This window comes from Pholis gunnellus, assembly GCF_910591455.1.
Source record: "Pholis gunnellus genome assembly, chromosome: 12".
Taxonomy (NCBI): Eukaryota; Metazoa; Chordata; class Actinopteri; order Perciformes; family Pholidae; genus Pholis; species Pholis gunnellus.
Window position 1 is genome coordinate 21,489,906 of NC_136539.1, and position 12,472 is coordinate 21,502,377.

Consider the following 12,472-nt stretch of genomic DNA (forward strand, 5'->3'; position numbering starts at 1 on the left):
TAACATGTGGAACATTAAACCGTAGGCACAAACTAAATCATTTTCTAGCACACTAAATATGGTAGTATGGGTGGATGGCACCGCTACTCTTAGTGGGTCTGAATGTGGTCATGGTTGAAATATGAGATAAATGTTAAGCTCAAAAACACAAGTATTCCTGCTAATAAACGCTTGTATCAGCAGCTGCAAAACACAAAAAGCAAAATGTAGATTGTAATAAAATCAGCTGACGGGAAAAAGCTCAAAAAAACAAAAATAAACTTGTAAACATGTTCCTCGTTTGTTCAGTTTAATTGTACGTCACATTCCAAAGTCACAGTTTGATTGACGTTAATTGGATCGAGTCTTATACCATTTCCTGTTTGTGACAAAAACAGTACACAGATGTCCTTTATGCTGTACTAGTAGAAAACAGCCGTGCTGAAATACCACCAAAGCAGTATGGCCTTGGAGTAGCAAAAAGAAATGCATGTGGAATCACAATATTACAAAACCACAACACTCAATTAGCATCTTCTCAGATCAGTGTCAGACTGTATCAGGATGTTCTTGACGGGTATGTTGGTGATAACCAGCTGCTCAAACGGCATCAATGAACACCGACTGAGAAAACCAAAGAAGTTCTTCTCTACAATGTTGTCGACTAATCGATTAATTTATTTAATCTTGTGTTTGTCGGAGATGTGCTCATAGGTTTCCTGGAAAGAAGTCCTTAAACATAAAAAACAACTCATCCATTTAAGAAATCTTCATCGACTAAGACCAGAAGGGCCGATTAGTCGACTAATGGACGACGAGAGGTCAGCCTTCAAATACTCAAAGAGAAAATCCACAGATGTCACTCTTAACTGAGAGATGGGTCACTGGGAAAGCAGTGCAGAGACACCATGAGCACCAACCAACCAACAGTACACCAGGACCCTGCAGGTCTCTGATGGCAGAGCAGCCTGATGTTGAAGTAGGGCATTGAAGGATTTTTATACTCCAGTTAACCCTCAACACTTCAGGGAGATGCTGAATTCTGGCCCCGCTTTGCATCACGCACGATTGGACGTCTCCCGTCTGTCCGAATGATTACACACTACCACCGTGATGGGCCGGCTCACATCTTACAGCACTGGGACACAATCCCCCCCCACCGCCAGGGACGGTTCAGACGAGCTCTTTGAAAATGTTGCATGTTGGGATCTGTATTAATATCAATGCAGGAACATGAACTCATTTTAAAAGTCTTGGCAAAATTGAAGGCATTTAATCGTCTATTTCTCTGCTCATTTCCCCAGTAGAGGTCGAAGGAAACATGCTCACTCTCAATGGAGACGGCAAACGTTCTCACCAACTGAGACAAACACTTTGGTAGAGCAGCCTATCAGAAATCTAACCTTACTCAGCCTGTTCACTGATCAGATCCTAGATTATTCTGTCGGGACATTTAACATTTAAGAACTTCGGGCTCTTCAGGTTAAAAGGGGAACTCCACCCATTTTCATAATTCCTGCATGAAGAGCTCTCTAAAAGACTAGAGCGCTAAAACTTGAACTCCACTGAGTATGAAGTGTGGAAGATAGTATTGATGATGGAGAGAATGTTCTCAGGGTTCTTCATCTGAGGACTGAGAACGACAGAATGAAGCTCATTTGGGTATAAAAAAGAAAAGAAACATTCTCAGGGTCAAGAATTCATCGACTATGGTCTCCTTTAACAGGACCAAAGATCCTTAAAATGTCTTCAATTAGATCTTCTGAATTTACGGTCGTAACATTGAAGCCACATTAAGTCTCTTGGATACTGGCGCTGTGGCGACTTGATGGAGGTCGTCTGTAGAAGCTCTGCCACACAAACATCAATTTGCTGCAGGCGTCCACGTTCTCCCGAGCAGATGCACTTAAGACGCATATAGATCCGTATTTGGGAATACCGACCCGGAATTATCGATTTCCCACTTGCAATGGATCACGTTACATCTCCGGTTTCTGGCTTTGAGAGACAGGAGAGCTCATGTTCACCAACATGTTCATCGATTGAACTTTCCTTGGCCATGGAGATAATAATATTTGGGTGGTGTTCTCCTTTAAATGGAAAGATTTTGTAGGAAAATATGCTCGTATTTTTGAAAGTAAACAAGTCAGTAACAAGTAGATATCCAAAGTTAGGATCCTGTATTGTATTTAGCACCAGTGTTTTCAACATGATATCGCCGAATCAAACACAGAATTCATAATAAATTCAATTGTGAGACAAAGACAGAAAAGTCAGTCATGGCTCAAATTTTTGCCAAATTTGCCATCATCTGGCAACAAAATATGTTGGGAGGGGTCAAAACTCCAGGTTTTAGTGTGTAGAACAACTTTATTGTTCAAACCGAGGGCTAAACACGCGTTGACCTCCTCAGACTTTTTCCCTTCTCCAGGAACCTCGGGAGTTGAGGTGAAGTTGTGCCGGAAACCTCCGCTCTGCGTCAACAAAATCTATCGGCCAATCGGTCTACAGACGGGACTTCCTGGTTTGCATTTCATCCGTCTCACCTGCACACTGCTGCTGCAGCAGGGCAGTCAATGGGTGAAATAATTTGCTTATTCATCTTATACTTGAAGGGATCTATAGCGGGACTGATGTGCACCACGGTGCGGAATTATAATCCCATTTTGAATCTGTACGTACACTTTATTGGAACACGTTTCCATGTGGCTACATCATCGCCGAGAACGTAAAAGGAGAAGAAAACTGCAACATTTCAATGTAAAGATGGACAAACGATGCAAAGAGCAAAAATAAATCCACCCAGAGAAGATGACAAAACATGTCAGCCATGAAGACACTGTCCTCTACCAACACCTGCAGGTACCACCACAACAATCCACTCGTATCATGTTAAACCATTTCCAGACCCTTTACCTCCATTTAACACTCAGTGTTTCTACCAATAACCCTGTTGGATTATTTTGAGCAGGACGACATGACAGACAGGTTTACCAGTGAGACAGTGAGACAGCACACAGGCTATATTAGCTGGACGACAAGATGGTGAGACAGGTTTGACCCGCAGGAAGACACAGACAGATGGCCGGCCTGCATGTCTGATGATGCTGAATTTTAAATATCTTTTAAATGGGACTTGGGGCAAAACCCCTGAGCAGGCTGGTATTAAAGAAGATACAATAAAAGAAACACATTCATTTATATCTAATAGGCTAAATTGCATAAGTCAGTAGTGTGGCAGCTGCGAGGTGGGAACACGCCCATGGCTGTGTAACGCTATATGAATGCCACGCCTTGCTTGTGTCAGGCTCAGCACGCCTGGCCTCCGAGCTGCAGAAACCCAAACGCCAGATACTCCGGCTGGAGAGGAGCGCTTGTCAGCCGGCTGCGAAGGCTGCGCATCCAGGGGGCCGGGAGGGAGTCTGCGCTCTGCAGGGCCCTGCGGCGTTTAATACAGCGGCGCAAGGGAAAAAAAACACACGCACACACACACGCACATGCACAACGAATAACGAACATATATACGTGTGCATATGCAGTTACCCAATGAAATGCATGAGCCGGCTGATGCGAATGAAAGCCCATTTTTGTGTGAGGATAGTCGTTTTCTCTGTCACCAGCCGTCCCTTTCTCTGCATACACATGCACCCACTAACGGGATTAATTGGCTTTTTTCTCTCTCCCCCCAGCGGATGCTAATTAAAGGATCTGCTCACACAATAAAAAGGTCCAAAAATGTGGATTCGCACTGCCAATATATATATATATAAATATATAAATAAATATATAACCGCGAGGTAGAAGAGAAAGCAGGGTGAATGTGTTGGGATAGAGATGCGGTGAGGGTGAATTGGGCTACTTACTGTGCGGATCCAGGGGAGGTTTCTGGGAGAAAACCCGCAGCCACCAGCGGGGAGAGAGACGACTAGTGTCCGGTAGGAAGCCCCGCGGTGTGACGGTCAAGCCTTCGTCGGGGATTTCTGCCGGTTTAGTCCCGGTTTTTTCACCGACTCCCCTTTCCCCAGATATCCCAGATTTCCCCCTGCTGCCTCACTGAATCCCAACAGCGCTAACACCAGCGTCAAGTTAGCGGAAAGCAAAACGGACCACTTCCGGGAGGGACTTTCACAATAAACTCGCTCCGCTGTTGCATTAAAACCAAAGTAAATGTTTTTACATTAATTATAAAAGACAAGGAAGGATGAAATAAAATACTTTTGTTTTCATTATTCATTATTCAAAGTGTACAAAATAAAATTATAATATTAAATTCTAATACATTCTTATACTCAAATTGTCATTAATATCCTGAACTGATTCCTGCATTGTCCTTTGATGAGCAGAGCTTAATTGTACTAACTACTGTATAAGTACAGCAAGTAGGCCTAGCCAACCGCAAATGTCGGGTTCAAGTTCGTTGGTATTTTATTGTGAAGCTGAAATCATCTCTGTTCCGGTGTTCTACAGTCTGACTTGACGCATGCTTACACCGGATCCCAAAAAACTCAGCGGGAGCGCGTATCCATGCCCTGCGCGTTCCCGGTGCCTTGCTTCCTGTCCTGCCCAACCCAGAAATCAGCCTCGACCAATCGGTCCTGATGAGGTCATTCTATTCCGTTCTACTCTGTTCTGTTCATATATTCTTTATTATGTATAAATACAACAGGAATATATGAGAATATACATATAGCTTCATATGTCATATTAATACATGCAAACATGCATTATTATTATTATATATTTATATATATATGAATGTATGTATATAGACATGTGTATATACATACAAATGTTTTTATATACAGAACTTTGTATATTAATACATACATGTAAATGGGTATATATACATATATACACGTATGTGTGTATATATATGTATATTATATCATTAATATTAATATTATTTTGTACTAGAGTGATCGTTCTCTCTCTCTCTCTCTCTGCTCACACACACAAACCTACACGCACTTACACACACACACACACACACACACACACACACACACACACACTTACACTTACACGCACACTCACACACACACACACGCACACGCACACGCACGCGCACACTCACACACACACACACACACACACACACACACACACACACACGCACACACACCTAAGTCAGCACATTGTTCAGTTTTAAACCAAAGTGTGACCTCTAGTGGTCTCACAGCGCCTGTGTAGACAGCAGTGACGCAGCCACACACAAAGGGCCCAACAGCAAATACAAAAATGCAATTTAAGCATGTTTTCTTTTTTCAAATCTAAGCATTAAAAAGTATAAAATAAAGGGATTATGAGATCAAGTCAATCTCGAATATCAGATACAAATATCTTTATTGAGGTTTCTCTCACACAACGTAAGAGAGAAGCTGAACTGTGAGGTTGTTAAATGTAGATTGTTTGAAGACGTTTGAAGATTGTCTCCTGAACCAGTTGCAACATCATCTCTTACGTATACGCGTAAGGTGAGCACAGTGATACATTCAATATGCTGCACAGTGGCTCTAAAACATCCAGGTAAAGATGGACGGAGCCTTCGATCACACAGAAACAGCCCGGAGTAGCTACAAAGTGTTACATTGAAACATACTTATTTGTCATTTTATTAGAATACATTCTAATGTTGAACAAACTGTTTCACAGCTATGAAACGGAATCCATTCGTTTTTGGCCCTAAAAGTAATGGATAAATGAATGGACTGTCATATAATAAGTCATTTTAATGCATTATCTGTACAGTTGTATACAAGTAAAGCTGCCCGCCCGTCTCTTCATTCACTCTCCAGGACTATAAAGTGCATTTCGCTGTAGAAGCCTGATGTACAATGACATAAGTGAAACCTTGATCCTTCAGTAGTTAAATGGAAGTCAGACGCTGCAGCTGCAAACCAGTCACACTTCACTCGTGTGTGTGTGTGTGTGTGTGTGTGTGTGCTGCGCAGAGTGAGTGAAGGAAATAGTCATTTCCACCAAAACCTCATGGATGTTGACCTTTTCGTTGTAAATTGATATGATAATAACTCAAATCAAAACCTCAACCACAGCTTCCCACCTCGAGGTTTCAGCAGAAAGAGACTGCACGTCAGACAAAAACGTTATTTTTCCATCATCTCGGATCGTATGAGTAAACCACAGATTATTCAAAGCAGACAGATAGTTGACGGAAATAGGAATTAAAGAATTTCCGCTCCAGTCATTTGTGGAACTTTAAAACCTTTAAATTATAAAAACAAAATCATCTCAGTACCTTCACAACCTTTTCCAGCCCACTACCTGGATCGCTATTTTAGATTATAAATGCAAAGCGGTCTGTGAGTGAGGGGGACGAAAACACAATATATTCAGCATTTAGGGGAAAGAATATGAAGAGGAACATATCACACCAAAGACATTCTGAAGTTCATCAGAACAGAAGAATCATGTTGCAGACAGAATCAACTGTTATCCAACAGTCTCACACCAATTAAACGGCTTTAAAGGATAAAACGGAAATATGGGACAAGGCTGTTTCCTTTGTACACGACAAAGAGCCAGTAAGGTGATCGCCCCTTTTACAGTCGTTACTTTAATGTACATCTTATATTCAGGCCATACAGAGCTGTGTGTGTGTGTGTGTGTGTGTGTGTGTGTGTGTGTGTGTGGTTTCACAGCCTCACACAGGATGTACCCATCAGATTCACATTCACACACTGAGTCACACATGTCGTCATCATGCGTTGAACCTGACTGTCGTGCTGTACAGAGAAGACGTTTGTACGTCTACCTTTGTGCAGAGAGTGTAGCGACGATCCCACTGAACCTTGAAGGAGAAGAAGACTTTCTTTATATGGATTTGGTGAAATCCTGCTGTTTTGGTTGATAAAGCACTGAATGGTTTAGGGCCAAAGTACATGTCTGATGTGCTGCTACCTTATGAACCATCCCGACCCCTTAGGTGGTCTGGGACCGGTCTACTTCCTGTTCCCAGAGTCAGAACTAAACATGGAGAAGCAGCGTTCAGTTGTTCTGCTCCACATATCTGGAACAAAGTCTCAGAAAGCTGCAGGTCTGCTGAGACTGTTTGCTGCTGCCTTTGACTGAACCGGATTCAAGGATATTAATACATTTCTGCATTTCACTACTGTATTTTATTTCTTACACTGCTTTTTAGTGTTTTAATGACTGTTTTTAATGTTTCAATAAATGTTCTTAATTGATTTTAAATCTCCTTTACTTTTGCCTTATGTTTTGATGTTTTTAATGGTTTTATGTGAAGCACTTTGAATTACCTTGTTGTTGAAATGTGCTGTACAAATAAACTTGCCTTGCCTTGTATTGACACCTGTAATCCATAGCAGCCAATCAGGAGGACAAGATGAGAGCGGGGGGGGGGGGGGGGGGGGGGGGCTGCAGAATTAAACTTGAGAGCCGGACTCAGTTAAAATAACGGCTGAAACTGCACAGACAGATATTTGTTTTAACCCTCTGAACCCCAGAAACCCTCCAGCAGTGATTGAAAAGCCTCTTTTCTTTTAAAATAAACACCTAAATCACATTAATTTATACAAAAGTTACGTGACAAAACCTCAGTCTGAACGGCAGGCTGTTCATGCAGGGCAGAGATGAGAGGACAAGAAATGTTGGAAGGACCTGTTGTGAAAATGTAAATGTGTGTGTGTGTGTGTGTGTGCTGATATGTTGCTCTGTTGCCTGTGTGTTTGGTAACCAGACTTTGTTTTATCCCAAAGAAGAGATGATGTCAAATCAAACACAATTTAGATTTCATTTCAAGGTTCAAGGATCATTTATTGTCATCCTGCAGCACAGGGTTGCACAACAGAACTCACTTGTAGCGCAATTCAATTTGTGCTACGCTAAGAAACACATGCCAAAAGTAAAAGTGTAGAGCAGTTGTGAGTGTGTTTGAGCACCACCAGCATCACTGATGTAAACACAGAGTCCACCTCCTCTGGTCCTACACTCCGTCCTGTGGTCCACCCGGTGCCGGGTCTCTTTCTATCATTTAAGTTAAATATATATGTATTGTCTTCTTCCAAGGCTTGTCTTATTACTTTCCTTTACCCAAGGAGAAGAGTGGCTCTCTACCACTGCACTGTTTCTTTGCAGAGAGACTTCAAACATCACTCGACATGTTCTGTACAACACCTGCAGCAACTGACCACTAGATGGCAGCACAAACTGGATTTCAGGCAGTAAATTAAAGGACTGAAATATGGCTGCACTGCACTTTATTCGTTGAACGGAATACATTCTGAATAAAAACTATTCGTTGGTGTGGCCTGTTCTCACGGGCGTATTATGAGACAATGAGCTCTGTTGTGATCGAATCATAGATCATTCATTGTCTTTGCCAGCAATCAATGACAATGAACAATGACCCGTTAGCCCCCCCCTCTCTCTCTGTGTGTGTGTGTTGTATTCCCTCAGAGGACGACAGAGAGAGTTAAGGAGGATACAAATGAATATGTCATCACCAGACCTGGACAGTTCAGGAAACCCTGCATCAGCTTATAATAAAGACACATCACATCATATCACAGCTGTTCATGTTTCGTGAGCCTTCTCAGTGTAAATCACACCGTAGGGAGTCCGGGAGACGAGTTAGTGAGGCGATGATGGTAATGATTCGTCAACATTACAAATATCTTCATTCCACTCTTACTTTACTTATACATTGCAAAATGATAGCTTACTTACTACATGAACAAAAGAATGCATTAAAAAAATAATAAGGACGAAGACGAGGCACGAAACATGCAAGAACCCGATCCCTGTTAAGATAAGAAATGAAATTATCCCACAACAGGGAAATGAAAGGAATAAAGTGATGATTTCAATGAAAATGAAACAATACATAAAAAAAACATGCTGCTCACATATGAAGGAGATACGTTTAAAAAAGAGGCACAAAAATCACTAAAGGCACAGAGAGAAGAACAGAGCTGCAGTAACTGATGTCTGTGCTTGTTACAAACTAAACACAAGATAATACACAACAAAATAGATTTAAAACCCCCCAAAATAAAAAAGTAAATTATGTTTTGTGATCTTTATCCCTAGTATTTGTATTATGTCATATACAGATGTTTTGAGAATAAATCATATATGTTTTTCCAACACCACTATCAACCACTGACACCATAGAAATGATCAAAATGTTTGGTTTATACCTCGTGCTGTGCTTATGACAACAAACACTTTGACTTTGATGTTTGATGATTGATTTGTATTTGAGGTTTTCAGTTACTTTTTCCTGTTCAGGGGCTCCGTCAGCTGGAGACAAGCTCACTTCTCCAGTCCATCAGTCATCAGTATTTAATGTTCATCACTTTGGTAACTCACCACACATTTTAATGTTGCAAACTGAAAAAGATGAGACAGAAATCAGATGTTTTGTGATGTGGCTCCTGGGACCAGTTTTGTATCTAAAGCTGACATGTTTATTATGTTATCCGCTGCATATACATTGTACTATGAATATTTCAGATGATTTGAGGTTTTAAACGTTGTATATATATAAAAATCACGAGCTCTTTAGTAATACTTGTGATGGGCTGGTGCACTGAAAATGGATTTAATTGTAACAGCGAGATATAAGTAATTGTCCTTCATGTGTTTAGTCAAATGAGATGCTTAATAGTTCAGACGTGTTTCATGCATCAGGTGATTTACTTGAAAATGGAGATTGTGTGATAACGTGCATTTTCAGAACAGCCGCTCTCGTGCCTCTGCAGGAAGTGAACACGCTTGATGCTAGAGAATAACAGCACAATGAATGTTGAACTCTTGTGTGATTTTGGTACCTTTTTATTTATTTCAAAGGAAAATGAGACAATCCGTGTGAAAACCTGCCGCCACACCTGGTTTGGACTCGGTCATCCCTTTTGAAAACAGGAAGCCGATGAAATGTACTGGGACCGAGTCTGTCTGTGAGGACGGAGACGTTCACGTCATTGAAGCACCAACAACTTTATCCGTTGCCTTACTTCGTTGTTACTTACTTTAGTGATGGATGCAAACACTGGAATGACATTCATGCAAATACTCAGTGAAATTATGTATTATGCAGGAAAACACAAAACAAAACGTTCGTGTCCTCTTGATACGGCAGAAAAACACAGCGAGTGAGTGAATTCGCTTTGTGGCAAAATAGTGGTGACGAACAGTTTTGGGTCGATGCACAGAGTATGAAAAAGGCTCCAACGTACGTCCTCTTATTCTTTCACAACGGAAGCAAAAGCAGAGGTTCAGAAACGTTTCTGGACCCATTTCAAGTTCTCATCAGAGAATCGTGACACATAGAAGAAAAAACGTTGGCTGGAAACAGCTGACTACACTTCAAAAGATGTAAAGTAACAGCACCATAGGTCACTAAGAATATGAAATTATTTGGCTTTGGTTGGGCTGTGGGAGAGTTAAATCTTTCTTAATATTACATCCATGTTAACTCAGTGTTGATAGGAAACATCAGACGAGAACACGTCTGTTTGAACTCAATCAGCTTCACGTGATGTATTTTCCGCACAATTGCAAAGAGCCTGACTGACTGACGGCTTCTGATATTGTATTTTTGCACTTCATGCTAAAGTTCTGAAACAATGACAGCAGCAGAAATAAACCACTGTTTTCCGGGCGACTGAAGGCCTCGGTGCTGACTGCAGCTTCAGTAAGAACGGGGTTTAACCCCACAGAGTGTTTCCAGGCAACGCACAGATGTGATGTCAGGACGACACAGAATGTCACGGCATCAGCACTTTCACTCTGTCACAACACGGCGACGAGAACCAGCTATTTTCCGCTGTTTTCAGCTTATCTTTGCATACCAAGCGCATTTGCATGAAAGAAATGCAAACGCAAGAACAAAAACGATTCTAATATTCCAAAGAAGAACAAACCGTGACGAAAGAACAGAAACTGTCGCATATGATGAGATTCAAACATGTGATTGCATCACACACACTCCGTTTCAAAGGTTTTAAAGGTTTTATGTTCAATAAATGACAAAGAATTTAAGTTTTCTCGTGTAAATGTCTTTATTGACAACATCTTTCCACAATATTAAAAGCTATTGCCACAAACAAAAATATTTAAAAAGATTATTTGTGCAAAAAAAAAAAAGACTAAGCAGTCTGTTTCCAGTAGTTTCAGGGAGGTTGTGGCAAGTCTTCTGTATTTAAAACAAAATGGTTTCTGTCATAAATGAAGTAACGTCAACGTCTTCACCACTGCAATGTGTATAATGTGCAATGTGTAAAATGTAGCCACATGCTACAACCCGTCTCCAATTCAGCCGGCACAAACTCCAGCACCAGGACTCCCAGCGGGCTGGAAGAGCCCCGGGTCACGTTGGATTCAATCAAATAAATAAACTGTCAAAACGCACGCGGACCCTGGATGTATTATTGACTGGACGCTACAGTGACTCACTATCGCCTCTAGAGGTACATGTGGTATTACAAGACAGGGACGGGCCGCTGCTAGCTGGTTAGCATGCTCATTTCAGTAGATATCTCTGCAACTTAATACATAGACGTCTCCCACAAAACACCAACACTGTGACCTCTTAACATTCTGTTCATAATGTTTTAAAAAATGTTTTAAACAATAACCATATCTATCACACTGCAGCTTTAGCAGCTGTGTTTCTACCTTGTACAGCTCCATTAACAGACAGGAACAGAGAAGAATGGCGTAAAGTTAAGGATAAGTTCTCAACATCTAACTGCATTAAGTTGTTCTTTGGAGGTGAATGGATCCTCCTCACTGGAAGGTAGAGGACAAAGCTTGCATTAAGTTTACCAAACATAACATCATGTAAGGCTATAGGCCTCACATTATTATCACGTTTTACTATTGTAAACGTGGCGAATGCTGCTCTTCAAGTGGACGTAGTCGTCACCCTCTGGCTGTGTGCATTTTTCCGTGGAGTGTGAAACTCACAGCCTACAACGTCGAGACCTTTATACAGCGTATATACATTTTCCAGACTTTGATATAGCGCTCTAAACTAAATGTTGCAGGGAAAATTCTTCAGAATTTAAACTATCAACCCTGCAAAAGTCCAAACTTTGCACCAGAGTTATCTGCAAAGAGGTTGAATAGTTTTCATTTGTTTCTGATGCACCTCAACCTGTTTTAGGAACATTATTGAATCCAGTGGCTTACTGCAAAAAGCATTCTCTCATGTAGGGCAGCCTATATGGCATCATGTTTTCTCAATTTTAGTGCCACATTAGAGGGCACCGCAATACATTTTACTCCACTGAAAGGGCGCCATGGAGGGCCCTTCAGCACGTTTTTTCCTTTGGGAGGGCACTCCAGAGGGGACTTCATCATGTTTTCTCCACTGAAAAGGAACCCTGAAGGGCACTGCATGTTTTCTCCACAGCGAGGTAATTGAAAAAAAAAAACTGTATTCTGACAATAACACATTGTTAGTGGTTCATTTTTTTTTAGAAAATGAGGCTGTTTAGCACAATCACTG

The 12,472-nt window shown here is 41.3% G+C and overlaps 1 protein-coding gene across 1 annotated transcript in view; it reads right to left on the minus strand.

Moving 5' to 3' along the window:
• LOC306704085 (ras-associated and pleckstrin homology domains-containing protein 1-like) overlaps positions 1-4,019 on the minus strand; it is a gene marked incomplete at its 3' end in the record, with an annotated part of 36,442 nt that extends 32,423 nt beyond the window's left edge. The window contains exon 1 of the mRNA XM_079170296.1: positions 3,843-4,019. The remainder of the gene's footprint in view (positions 1-3,842) is intronic.
• Positions 4,020-12,472: the final 8,453 nt, after the last annotated feature.